Genomic DNA, 12,248 nt, shown 5'->3' with positions numbered 1-12,248 from the left:
CTGCCTCATATGCATGTGGAAGCAGGACAATAAATAAGGAAAACTGAAAAATATTGAATATACTATGGACTTCCAGAAGAATGGACCAATCTGTCTTGGAAGAAATACAGCCAGAATGCTCCTTAGAAGCAAGGATGATGAGACTTCATCTCACATACTTTGGACCTGTTATCAGGAGAGACTAGTCCCTGGAAAAGGACATCATGCTTGGTAAAGTAGACGGTAAGCGAAAAAAAAGAAGACCCTCAACGAGACAGATTGACACAGTGGCTGCAACAATGGATTCAAGCATAACGACAATTGTGAGGATGGCACAGGGCTAGGCAGTGTTTTCTTCTGTTGTACATAGGGTCACTATAAGTTGGAACTAATACAATGACATCTAGCAGCAACAATAACAACAAGTTTAAAGAATGTGCGGTTCAAATGTGAGCAAGGAAAGCATGATTTTCAAACTCTTCCTACAGGTGATTAAATGTTTTATGATAGAAGCCTTTCATGGTGTTGCGGTTCAGAATGATAATCTTAAGGTTATTAGATGCTGGATACCCTTCTCAAAGATACAGGAATATTGGGCCACTTGAACTCCTCTTCAATTTGGAGATTACTCACTGGGTAATGGGAGATGAGGTCTTATCCAGCTCAGTGAAAAGCTTGATCTTTTAGACAATGAATCTACATTTTGGCTGGGGTCAGCTGATTATGGCTGAGATGGGCAGATCTGCTAGTCTTACTTAGGCTTGCGCATACAAGCAAGAGGAAACCTGGGAGTTGGGCAATGTGGCCTCTGCACAGCTGGGTGGCTCTATTGGTCTCAGCTAGAAATGCTTATGTGTCTTGGGGTTAACTGGAAGCCTACTAATAGCAGATATCATTGCCATTTCTTCTTTTGTTCCTATGGTTCATTTCACCTGCTAATTATTTTGACCTAAAGTAGAATTTTCTCTGAAATGCCCAGCTATAACCAAGAGCTCCAGCATTTCAGTCACTTTGATATTTCATGCTGTTCTGTGAGCCCTGACCCTCCTGTCCTTGTGGACCTCCACAATTCCCTCTCGGGCTGAGGTGGTTGCAGCCCAGCCCAGTCCAGGAAACATCTGGAGGAAATTATCTCCAAGCTGCCAAGTTGCTACTGGAGTATATAGTAGGAACTCAAGATATGCACTTTAGATATAAAAATATAAGTTGAAAGTAAATGGATAGAAAGAAATACATACCAGACAAACAGTAAGTGTAAGAGAGCTGGGGTAACTGTAATAATATCAAATAACATAGAGTTCAATACAAAGAGTATTAACAGAGATAAAGAGAGAAAGTGCCAAGTCATTAGTAAGACTTAACAATCCTAAATGTGTATGTGCCTAACTACATAGCTTCAAAATACATTAAGCTCAAACTGATAAAATTCCAAGGAGAAATATACAAGTCTACAATCACTAGAATCATATTGGAAATTTTAAAACCTTTCTTTAGGTAATTGATTTAACTAGATAAAAAAATACTTTCAACCTATTTGACTTGTTCATCAAGACAGACCATATACTGGGGCATACAATATGTCTCAATAAATTTCAGAAGATTAAAATATGACTAAAGGTATTCTCTGATGACAGAGAAAAACTGGAAATAGAAGGATACTACCTGAATCTGATAAAATCATATTTAGTAGTGAAATAATAAATGCTTTCCTCTTAAGATTAAGAACAAGGCAGAATGCCTATTCTTACCACTTTTATCCAACATTGCACTATATATCCAAACCAGTACAATAAGGCAATAAAAAAGGCATAAAGATTGAAAAAGGAAGAAATGAAATTGTCTTTGTACTTGGATGACCTGATTGTGAACATAGAACATCCTAAGAATTTATAAAATTACAACTAGAATTAAAAAGTGAATTTAGAAAGTTTGCAGGTTAAAAGGGTAATATACAAAGGTCAATTATATTTTTATACTAGCAGCAAACAACAGAAATTCACATTTAAAAAAATCAGTGTCATCATAAATATAAAATAGGACTAAATTTAACAAGAGATATACAAGACCTATAAAAGTGAAAGTCATTACTGAGAGAAATTAAAGAAGTCCTAAATAGAGAGGTATACTGTGTTAAGGGATTTTAAAATTTAGTAATATTAGATGTCAATGCTCCTGAAACTGAATTTTAGATTCAATGCAATTGCAATGAAAAAAAAATCCCTGAAAAACTATTCCTTATGGGAATTGGCAATTTAATTATAAAATTGATATGGAAAAACAAAGGATCTAGTAGAGCTGAAAATTTTGAAAAAGAAGAACCAAGTTACGGGACTCACACCAAAAATAAATAAACCCACATTTAGTAGTCTATTGATTTGCACTTTTTAAATAGGTGCAAAGGTATTCAGTGGGAAGAGGAACGTTTGTTTCAGAAAATGGTTCTGAAATAATGGTATATATGCATGTCAAAATAAATTAATTAAAAAAACTAACTTCGACCTGTATCACACATGATACACAAAAATTAATTCAAGGTGAGTCATGAGCAGAAACATAAAATCTAAAGCAGTAAAACTTTTGGAGAAAAACATAGGAGAATATCTTTGTGAATTAGAAAGAGGCAGTTATGTATTTATTTGCTTATTTTAGACAGGTCATAGAAAGCAATAACCTAAAAGAAAATTATTAATAAAGTCATCTTCAACTTTTGATCCTCAAAACAGCCCATTAAGAAAATGAAAAGGCATATTATATATTGAAAGAAAATTGTCATAATACATATATCTGACAAAAGAATTATGTCCAGAATATATAATGAACTTATAAAAGTCAAGAAAAATACAAAATAAAAAATTGGCAGAAGACTTGAAAAAATGCTTTAAAAAAAAAAAAAAAGATGTACAAATGACCAGTAAGTAAGGTGTTCAATATCATTAGTTATCAGGAAAATGCAAATTAAAACCACAATGAGATACTATTTCAAATCTAGTAGAATACCATATTTTTATACAAATAATGTGCACCTTCTACGTTTGTTTGCCAACCCTTTCCTCTCCAGTGAGGTATTTTCGTAAGTGCTGGCCACTATGCCAATTTTTTTTACATGTTGCTGTAAAAAAATTAGCATAGCATGCTTAACAAAAATACCTCATGATGGGGCAGGGGAGGAGGAATTGGCAAACAAATGTAGAAGTTGCTTATTTGTGTAAAAATACGGTAACTAAAATGAAAAAGTTTGAATTCTCCAAATGTTATTTAGGATGTGGAACAACTGGAATTCCCATACATTGCTAGGAGGACTGTAAAATGGTTCAACCATTTTGGAAAACTGATGTTTTACTTTTTAAATAAAGTTATACAATAGACTAACCATTCTAGGAATTTACCCAAGAGAAATGAAAACACTCTCCACAGAAAGCAGAAAGACTTGCACAAGACTCTGCATAGCAGCTGAATTCATTATAGCCCCCCAAATGGAAGCACTGCAACTGTAGATCAACTGGAGAATGGGTAAGAAACAATATATTCATACAGTGAAATATTACTTAAGAATAAAAAAAAGGCATGAGCTACTCATTCAGGCAACAGCATGGGAAAGTCTCAAAAATATTAGATTGTCTGAGAGAAGCCAGACATAAGAGTATATACTATGATTCAATGTATAAGAAGCTCAAGGACAGGGGAAACTAATCTGTAATAGTAGAAATCAGAACAATGAGTGCCTGTACAGAGGGGTGAGGATGACTGAATATGAGCCCAATGAAGCTTTCTGGGGTGAAGGAAATGTTCTCTGTCTTGATTGTTGTGGTCATAGGGGTTTTGACCTTTTTTTCAGATCTCATTGAATTGTACATTTTTACATTTTGCCTTGTTAAAACAAAACAAAACCAACCAAGCAAAACAAGCTAGGCAGGGATTACCTGTGCTAAGAGAGTGAAATCAAAGTATCCTAAAACCATGTAACTGCACCTGGATGATAACTTGCTCCTTAAGGATCCTTTGCTATCTTGGGAAGAGCAACTGAAGATGTATTAACAGAGCTCAAACACTCCTCTTACTTTCAATAAAAAGGGTTGTTCACAGCTTTTCAATTGCTCTTCTCAATGCCTTCACAAAATCTCCTACTGCTTCTAAAAACCAGGATTTAAAGAGGAAAATTATGTGCGGGAAAAAGTCAGAAATTCCCCTAAATTAGGGTCCTGTGGGAGTGAGTGGCAGAGAAAGCAGTGACAGAGGAGAAAATGGGATAAGATACGGTATTCAGCTTAAGAGGGGAAACAAACTTGTCAGAATATTTAAGTAAACCAAGATTTTGCTTAGAAATGAAACAAATTGAAATATTGTACACAAGCAGCACAAGGCAACAACAAAATCAGAGGCAGAGAAATTGATATTCACCAGCAAGCGTGCAATGTTTGCTATAGGCATTCAGAATGATCTTCCCATAGTTAATAGATCATAGATGTTATAACAAAGTCTATGATATTATTTAACTAGTTTATGAATTGACAGTTTTTTTTTATCCCCCCCTCAGGCTTCAGATGAAATATTTTCTTTTTTATTTTAAGAATATGAACTATTCCTCATAGTGTAGGATTCCATTAAATGAAATATCCAGAATAGACAAAACAATAGACAAATAAAATATACAGGTGATTGCCTTGGGCTGGAGAGTTCTGGGGATGTTATGGCTAAGGGGTGCAGTTTCTTTTTGGGGTGATGAAAATGTTCTAAAATTGTGGTGGTGGTTGTACAACTCTGTGAATACACTAAGTGCCATTGAATTGTACACTTTAAATAGGTGAATTGTATGGTATTAAATTACATCTCAATAAAGCTGTTACAAATACCAACTATTTAAACCACATTAAAGAATAGGCTAAGTAAAAATATACGAGACTGTATTGTTCATGGGTAGATATCATACTTGCCTTTTGTGCATACATGATTTTATTGAAACTAAATTATACATATAGGAAAATTGAGGAAGTTAGCGATAAATTCGCATTTCCTACGCATAAGGAAACATAAACCACACTAAGAATGATATATTAAACCTACATTATAACACTTTAAACTACATTATAATAGTTTATTCCAGAAGAACGATCACCCCCTGAAATGCATTGTCTGGCAGAGAAGTGAGTAATAATATGATCTACACTGGAGTTTCCTTGAAAAAATTATTTTACAAACTTCAATGATTCCATTGCTGAGAAACTCTTTGTTGATTTTTCCCACTTTCTGTGGATTTACTTGACGGATAGGATGCTTCCTTCAGAGTCTCTCCCAGATTTGTGGGCCAGATCTTTTCTTTTCAAAATATCTGAGTCACTAGCTTTGCACAGTGGCAATATCGTAGCCAATGAGGTTTATCTGAGGCACGATTATTGCTAACTGAAAAGAAAAAAAAAAAGGTCTGAGTCACACTACAAGAAAAAGTCACAGAAAAAATAGGAACATTATCCCCAACCCTTGAGGGACTCAGGAAAAGGGAGAGCAGCCAAGGTTTAGGGTGCACTTTCCTCAGCTGAGAAGAGATGCTGTAGCCCCATTGTAGTTCAACATTTCTTCTTCCAATGGTTTCTCCTTAGGGCTTCCAGGATTGCATTAGAAGTGGGGAGAGTTTCCCTAACAGAAGAGGTCTTTTGTGGTGGAAGTCAGAGGACTTGGGTTTGAAATTTTTCTCTGCCAGTTTTTAATTGTGCTAATGTAGGCAAATGAACTACATACTCAGCCTTTGTTATGTAGCCCAATTCTATAAAACAAGGATGAAAACCTACATTGTATACACAGAAAATAGAGGGACAATGACTTATTGTACTTTATTTACCTCTCATCAGTCTTCACAGCACCTGGCAGGTAGAAGGTAGTCAATGCATGGTTGTTGAATATAAAATGTTGGATGCTTTGAAAATTAGAAATCACCATTAAAATATATTCACTAAAAAATAAAGCACTATTTTACCAGCAGCCAGTGCTATGCTACATCTTTTACTCACATTGCGTTTACTGGGCTTCTGTTAAAGCGAGAATCTAACCTTGTTGACAAGTTGTCTGACCCTGCAACTGTAAAAGTTCAATTCTTTTGCTGCCAGTTTGACCTTCTCATTAAAGCTTTTGGCTCCTGCCTGCTTCTGGTTATGTTAACTACGGGGTGGGTTTTTCTATGCAGTTAAAGGATCAAGACAAAAGTTTTGAAATCTGATCAACAGTCATAGTTCTGTTTATGATCTCTTACCACAAATGACCTGTTAGGCTGCCTCCTATTAATCATCACTTGAAGAGGAGAAGGGAGTCACTTTGCTGTATCTTTTGTACATAGGAAGGTTCCCCTTCATTTAACCTTACCAGAGGAGATGGCAATAATCGTTTCTCTTGCTGATGGGTGGCCATTGTATTATTGTTTGCCCCCTCAATCAGGTTGGTGGGTGGCATTTACAGTGTGAGCATTCCATCTTTCTGGTGGTTGAGGGGTTGAGGATTGGGAAGGAGAGGTACCCTAAGGAGGCAAAATCTACCTCTGAGATGAGATTCCGAAATAAGCTAAAAGGGTTCCCATCCTAGCAACCCTCAAAAAATACATAGAAACACATCTGTCCCTTATTTTTTCAGCTTGCTTTATGGTGAGTCATTCAAGTTCTTAAAACCATACAATTACACATGCTAACAGCAGGGAAAAAGGGTAGATAATAAACCTAGCAGGGGTAATTTAACCAAACCATGCGTATCAGTGGTTTTATACCAATAAGGGAGATTTAAGAATTCGTTTCAGGATACACACACACACACACACACACACACACACACACACACACGATCTGCTTCCAGTATGTTCAGAAGAGGAGGTAATTTGGGAGTATTCTATTGAAGACATGCAGTGTAAAACATGTATGGTGATGTGTTTAAAACAACAGAATTCACTTCTGTGTGCTAGATTATTGTACTCCTGCAGTCTGGCAAAGAAATGTTGCTTTCTGGGAGAATTATACCTACAGAAATCTAAGAGTTTAAGAACCAAAGAACAATTGAGGATATCCAGATCATTGATTTCTTTAGGTATAAGCTTACTATGCACACATAATTTATGGTGACACCATTGATTTGCTAAACTCCCACAATATATATTTTTTAAACTTTGTTCTGAAGCTAGGATTTGGAAAAAAATATCTGGAGATTAATACATTATAAAACATTATTTATATGCTGTAAACAAATGAGAAATAGGGGCTTCGAGGTGCAGGGAAAAATCCTAATTACCTGAAGTTACCCATAAGAGAGGCCCTTAGACTTTGTTATGGATTGCATTGCGTCCCCCCAAAATACGTGTCAACTTGGCTAGGCCATGATTCCCAGTATTGTGTGATTGTCCACCATTTTGTCATCTGATGTAGTTTTCCTATGTATTGTAAATCCTACCTCTGTGATGTTAATGAGGCAGGATTAGAGGCAGTTATGTTAATGAGTCAGGACTCAATCTACAAGATTAGGTTGTATCTTGAGTCAATATCTTTTGTGATAAAAAAGAGAGAAGCAAGCTGAGAGATGGGGGATCTCCTACCATCAAGAATGAAGAACCAGGAGGGGAGTGCATTCTTTGGACCTGGGGTCCCTGTGCTGAGAAGCTCCTAGACCAGGGGAGGATTGATGACAAGGACCTTCCTCCAGAGCCAACAGAGAGAAAGCTCTCCCCTGGAGCTGGCACCCTGAATTTGAACTTCTAGCCTACTGACTGTGAGAGAATAAATCTCTGTTAAGACCACCCACTTGCAGTATTTCTGCTACAGCAGCACTAGATAACTAATACAGACTTTAACATTTTTCTTATAAAATAGTTCTGTAAGTAGTTTTTGTTTAAATCATGATTTACCACAGCATAAGGAAGCAAATTCTTGATTTTTTTCAATGCTGACAATGATTTTAGCATTTAACTATGTTTACTTTATTTAAAAATTATATTTTTGAAAGAAGTTGATAAAAACTAAAAGATTAGAAAGATCTTTACTTACTCCATGGAATTTGCATTGACTCTATCTGCAATTCATTAGATCTTTAACTTCTCTATCTTGCCCCTTTTTCCTTGTCCAGTGTAATAAATAGAAGGAAGTGTTAAATATATGTCTTACTTAGGATATTTTTAGGCATGAATCATATATATATGTATATGTATGTATGTACACACATATATGCAAACATATATATACACACTTATATATGCACGTATCATACTTCTTTTTAGTAATTTTAAAGGATATTTTAATTCAGGTTCTAAAGTTGTTTGCCAATTTGTCTATAATGAAAGGCTAGCCACTATCAGTATGAATATGTTATCATGATGTAATATTCAATTGCATGCAATTGTGTAATGATATTGTACTAGAAGTGTTTTGTGATGGTTAGTTTTATGTATCATTTTGGCTAGGCTATTTGTTGTTGTTGTTACTTGCTGTCGAGTGAGTTTTGACTCATGGCAACCTTATGCATAACAGAATGAAACCTTGCCTAGTCCTACGCCATCTTCAGGATCATTGGCGGGTTTGAGTTCATGTTGCGGCTATTATGTAGTGCCTCCCAGCCTAAGGGGCTCATCTTTCAGCACTATATTGGACAGTATTCTGTTGTGGTCTATAAGGTTTTCATTGGCTAATTTTTGGAAGTAGATCACCAGGCCTTTCTTCCTAGATTGGCTTAGTCTGAAAACTCTGCTGAAATCTGTCCAGCAAAGGCGACCTTGCTGGAAGAAATACCAGTGGCATAGCTTCCAGTATCACAGCAACATGCAAGCCACTACAGTATGACAAACTGACAGATGGGTGGTGTCTAAGTTATCTAGGGCTGTTACAACAGAAATACCACAAATGGATGGCTTTAACAAAGAGAAATTTATTCTCTCACAGTCTAGTAGGCTAGAAGTCCAAATTCAAGGTGCCAGCTCCAGGGGAAGGGTTTTTCCTCTGTCAGCTCTGGAGGAAGGTCCTTGTCATCAGTCTTCTCCAGTCGAGAAGCTTCTCTGCACAGGGCACCCTGGGTCCAAAGGATGCACCCTGCTCCCGGAGCTGCTTTCTTGGTAGTATGAGGTCCCCACATCTCTCTGCTCACTTCTCTGTTTTATATCTCAAACGAGATTGGTTTAAGACACAATCCAATCTTGTAGATTGAGTTCTGCCTTATTAACATAACTGCCGCTAATCCCATTTCATCAACATCATAGAGATAGGATTTACAACATATTGGAAAATCACATCAGATGACAAAATGGTAGACAATCACATAATACTGGGGATCATGGCCCAGACTAATTGATACACATATTTTTTGGAAAAACAATTCAATCCATGACAAGCGACTAGGCTATAGTACCCAGTTATTTAATCAAACACTAATCTAGATGTTGCTGTGAAGGTATTTTGTAGATGTGCAATCAGTTGACTTTAAGAAAAGTAGATTCCTCTTATAATGTGGGAGAGCTACATCCAATCACTGAAAGGCCAAAAAAGCAAAAACTGAGATTTCCCAGAGAAGAAATTCTGCCTCCAGACATTAGCATCTACTCCTGCCTGAGTTTCAGCCTGATGCCAGCCCTACAGATCTCAGACTTCCCAGCCTCCACAATCACATAAGCTAATTCCTTGAAATAAATCTCTTTATACATACATATGTGTGTGTGTATACACATTGTTGTTGGTGTTAGGTGTTGTGAAATCAGTTCCAACTCATAGCAACCCTATGTACAGTAGAATTAAACACTGCCTGGTCCTGTGCCATCCTCACAATTGTTGTTCTGCTTGAACCCATCGTTGGAGCCACTGTATCAGTCTATTTCATTGAGAATTTTCTTCTTCTTTGCTGACTCTCTACCAAGCATGATGTCCTTGTCCAGGGACTGGTCCTTCCTGATAACATGTCTAAAGTACGTGAGACAAAGTCTCATGATCCTCACTTCTAAGGAGTATTCTAGCTGCACTTCTTCCAAGTCAGATTTGTTTGTTCTTCTGGCAGTCCATGACGTATTCAATATTCTCGGCCAACACCATAATTCAAAGGCATCATATACATATACAATCTCTATAATCTCCTACTGGTTCTTTTTGTTTGGAGAATACTGACCGATACATATTTCAAGGCACATTTTTATACCTGAATATGAAAACCATCCTAGTTTAGTGGCATACTTTGAATGATGCCTGTTCTGACTTTCTCTCAATTAAGAGTATTTTAAATATCTATGTGTGTGTGTTCTCAGAAAAGAGTTTACATGTGAATCTGAGTTCAGGGTACCTTAAAAATATATCTATTCTAAAGCGTTTTTCCTTATACATACTCCATATTGTACATATGCCATAATTTCAAGAATTTTTTCCTGTAGTGCCTTCAAGTAGTATTGCTCCTTTGAAATTTAAAGGGAGTAAAATTTCTTTGGTCATGCTTAAAATACTTGGTGATTGAGAATTTAAATATGTTTTCCACAGGCGACTTCCAGCAAAATGGTACTGTAGGCAGAAGCACCACGCCGTCCCTCCACAGCAAAGATCCAAAAAACTAAGCCGAACGGAGAAAACAACAATCCTGAAACCCTAAAACATCAAATGAAGAGATAAAGAACTCAGCCAAGCACCAAATGGAGTGAGAAAACTGACAGAGAATGGAGTGCAAAGAGAGAGTCATGCAGAGGTCCGCTATTAGCTAACGCAGCACGGATCCGCCATCTTGGACTTCTATCGGAGACCGGCAAACAGGGGGTACGAGAAAGCAGCTTCATGGAGCTTCCAGCAGAAGACAAAACAACCGGTAACTTGCGATATACGCTTTCCCACCCCCCACCCTTCTTCACCCCCGCTCGGCCTCCTCTGCTTCCCGCAGCCACAGTCTCTTGTCTGGGAAGCACTGGCTGCTTGGATTCCACCCACCCGAACGGGCCGGCTCTCTGAGTGCCATGTGTTGGCTGCTGGTGTTGCTTTTTTCCACTTCTTTTGATTTCTTCCTTACCTCTCACCAACTCCCCCTCCTTTCACTCCAATACCTGGCTCCGTGCGCCATATTTGCCTCTTCCTGAGGGACTGCAGAGGTCCGGTAATTTGTGATATACGCTTTCCTACCCCCTACCCTTCTTCACCTGCACTCAGCCTCTTCTGCTTCCCGCGGACACAGTCTCTTGTCCGGGAAACACCGGCTGCTTGGATTACACCAGCCCGCACTAGCAGGCTCTCTTAGTGTCATTTGTTGGCTGCTGGTGTTGCTTTTTTCCGCTTCTTTTCATTTCTTCCTTACCTCTCACCACCTCCCCCTCATTTCGCTCAAATACCTCGCTCCGTGCGCCATCTTTGCTTCTTCCTGAGGGGCTGTGGAATCCGTCCGAGTGTGGAGACGCTGCCCGGTCTGGGCTGCCATGCTGGTGGGATCCCAGGGCTTTGGTTCGTTTGTTGGTTTTGAATTGTTTGTTTGTTTTCTTTTCCTTTTCTTGAGTTGGGAACCTGTTCTGGCCAGGCAGTGCTGCGTGGCTTGGAAACTACCCCCTTGGCTTGCACAGACGTGCAGAGGGATCCCTGAGCGCATTTCTTTTATCGTTGGTTTTTTTTTTCTTTTTTGGGGGAGCTTTTCTTCTTTTTTTCTTTTAAAATTTGCTTTGTTTTCTTTTCCCTCTTTTTCCCTTTCTGTCTTTCTTCATTACTCAGTTTCTCGTCTCTCTGTATCTTCCTTCTCTTTCTGCTCCCTGAATACCTAGCGTTGTATACCTCTACGCTTTCTAGCCAGGCTGTACTGCAACACCTGAGAAAAACTTCCGCTGACATCATAGCCACACCAGTGGGAACCCTGGGAACTTTGCCATTCTTTTCCCTTTCCGATTTTTTTTTATTCATTCTTTTCCTTTCTTTTCTTCCTTCTTCTTCCCCTTTTTGTTTTTCTCCACTTCATAGTCTCTCATCTCTCCACTCCAACGGCAAGCTCCCGTAGCATTCTTTTTTGTTTCTTTGTATGTTTTTTGCCCCTGTTCCTCTCTCCTCTCTCCCATATCCATCTTAGCTACACAAATAATCTCCCCGCTACATCCTGCCTACCGACACCATGCACTTAACATCACACCAACAAGCAGCACAGGCATGGCCCACTGGAACCTGCCCTGCACTGATTACTGACCTGCCCTGGTGGCTGTAGTAAGTGCCACAAACAACCCGTCCCAGTAACTACTCTTCAGCTAGACCTGCCCTGCCATACCATATCTGAGTGGCTGACCCTGCCAATTGGAGAAGGAGGCGAAAAGTATTGTGCCC

General features: G+C 38.3%; 1 non-coding gene across 1 annotated transcript; it reads left to right on the top strand.

Annotated features, from left to right (window-relative positions):
• The first annotated feature begins 5,315 nt into the window (after positions 1–5,315).
• On the top strand, positions 5,316–5,452 carry LOC111820925 (U4 spliceosomal RNA). The gene has a single exon (XR_002824432.1). It is a non-coding gene; the product is annotated as a U4 spliceosomal RNA (small nuclear RNA).
• Positions 5,453–12,248: the final 6,796 nt, after the last annotated feature.

Source organism: Trichechus manatus, unplaced genomic scaffold, assembly GCF_000243295.1.
Source record: "Trichechus manatus latirostris isolate Lorelei unplaced genomic scaffold, TriManLat1.0 scaffold00056, whole genome shotgun sequence".
In the NCBI taxonomy this organism is placed as follows: Eukaryota; Metazoa; Chordata; class Mammalia; order Sirenia; family Trichechidae; genus Trichechus; species Trichechus manatus.
The sequence above is the reverse complement of the archived record's forward strand: the minus strand, read 5'-3'. Positions and strand labels throughout refer to the sequence as shown.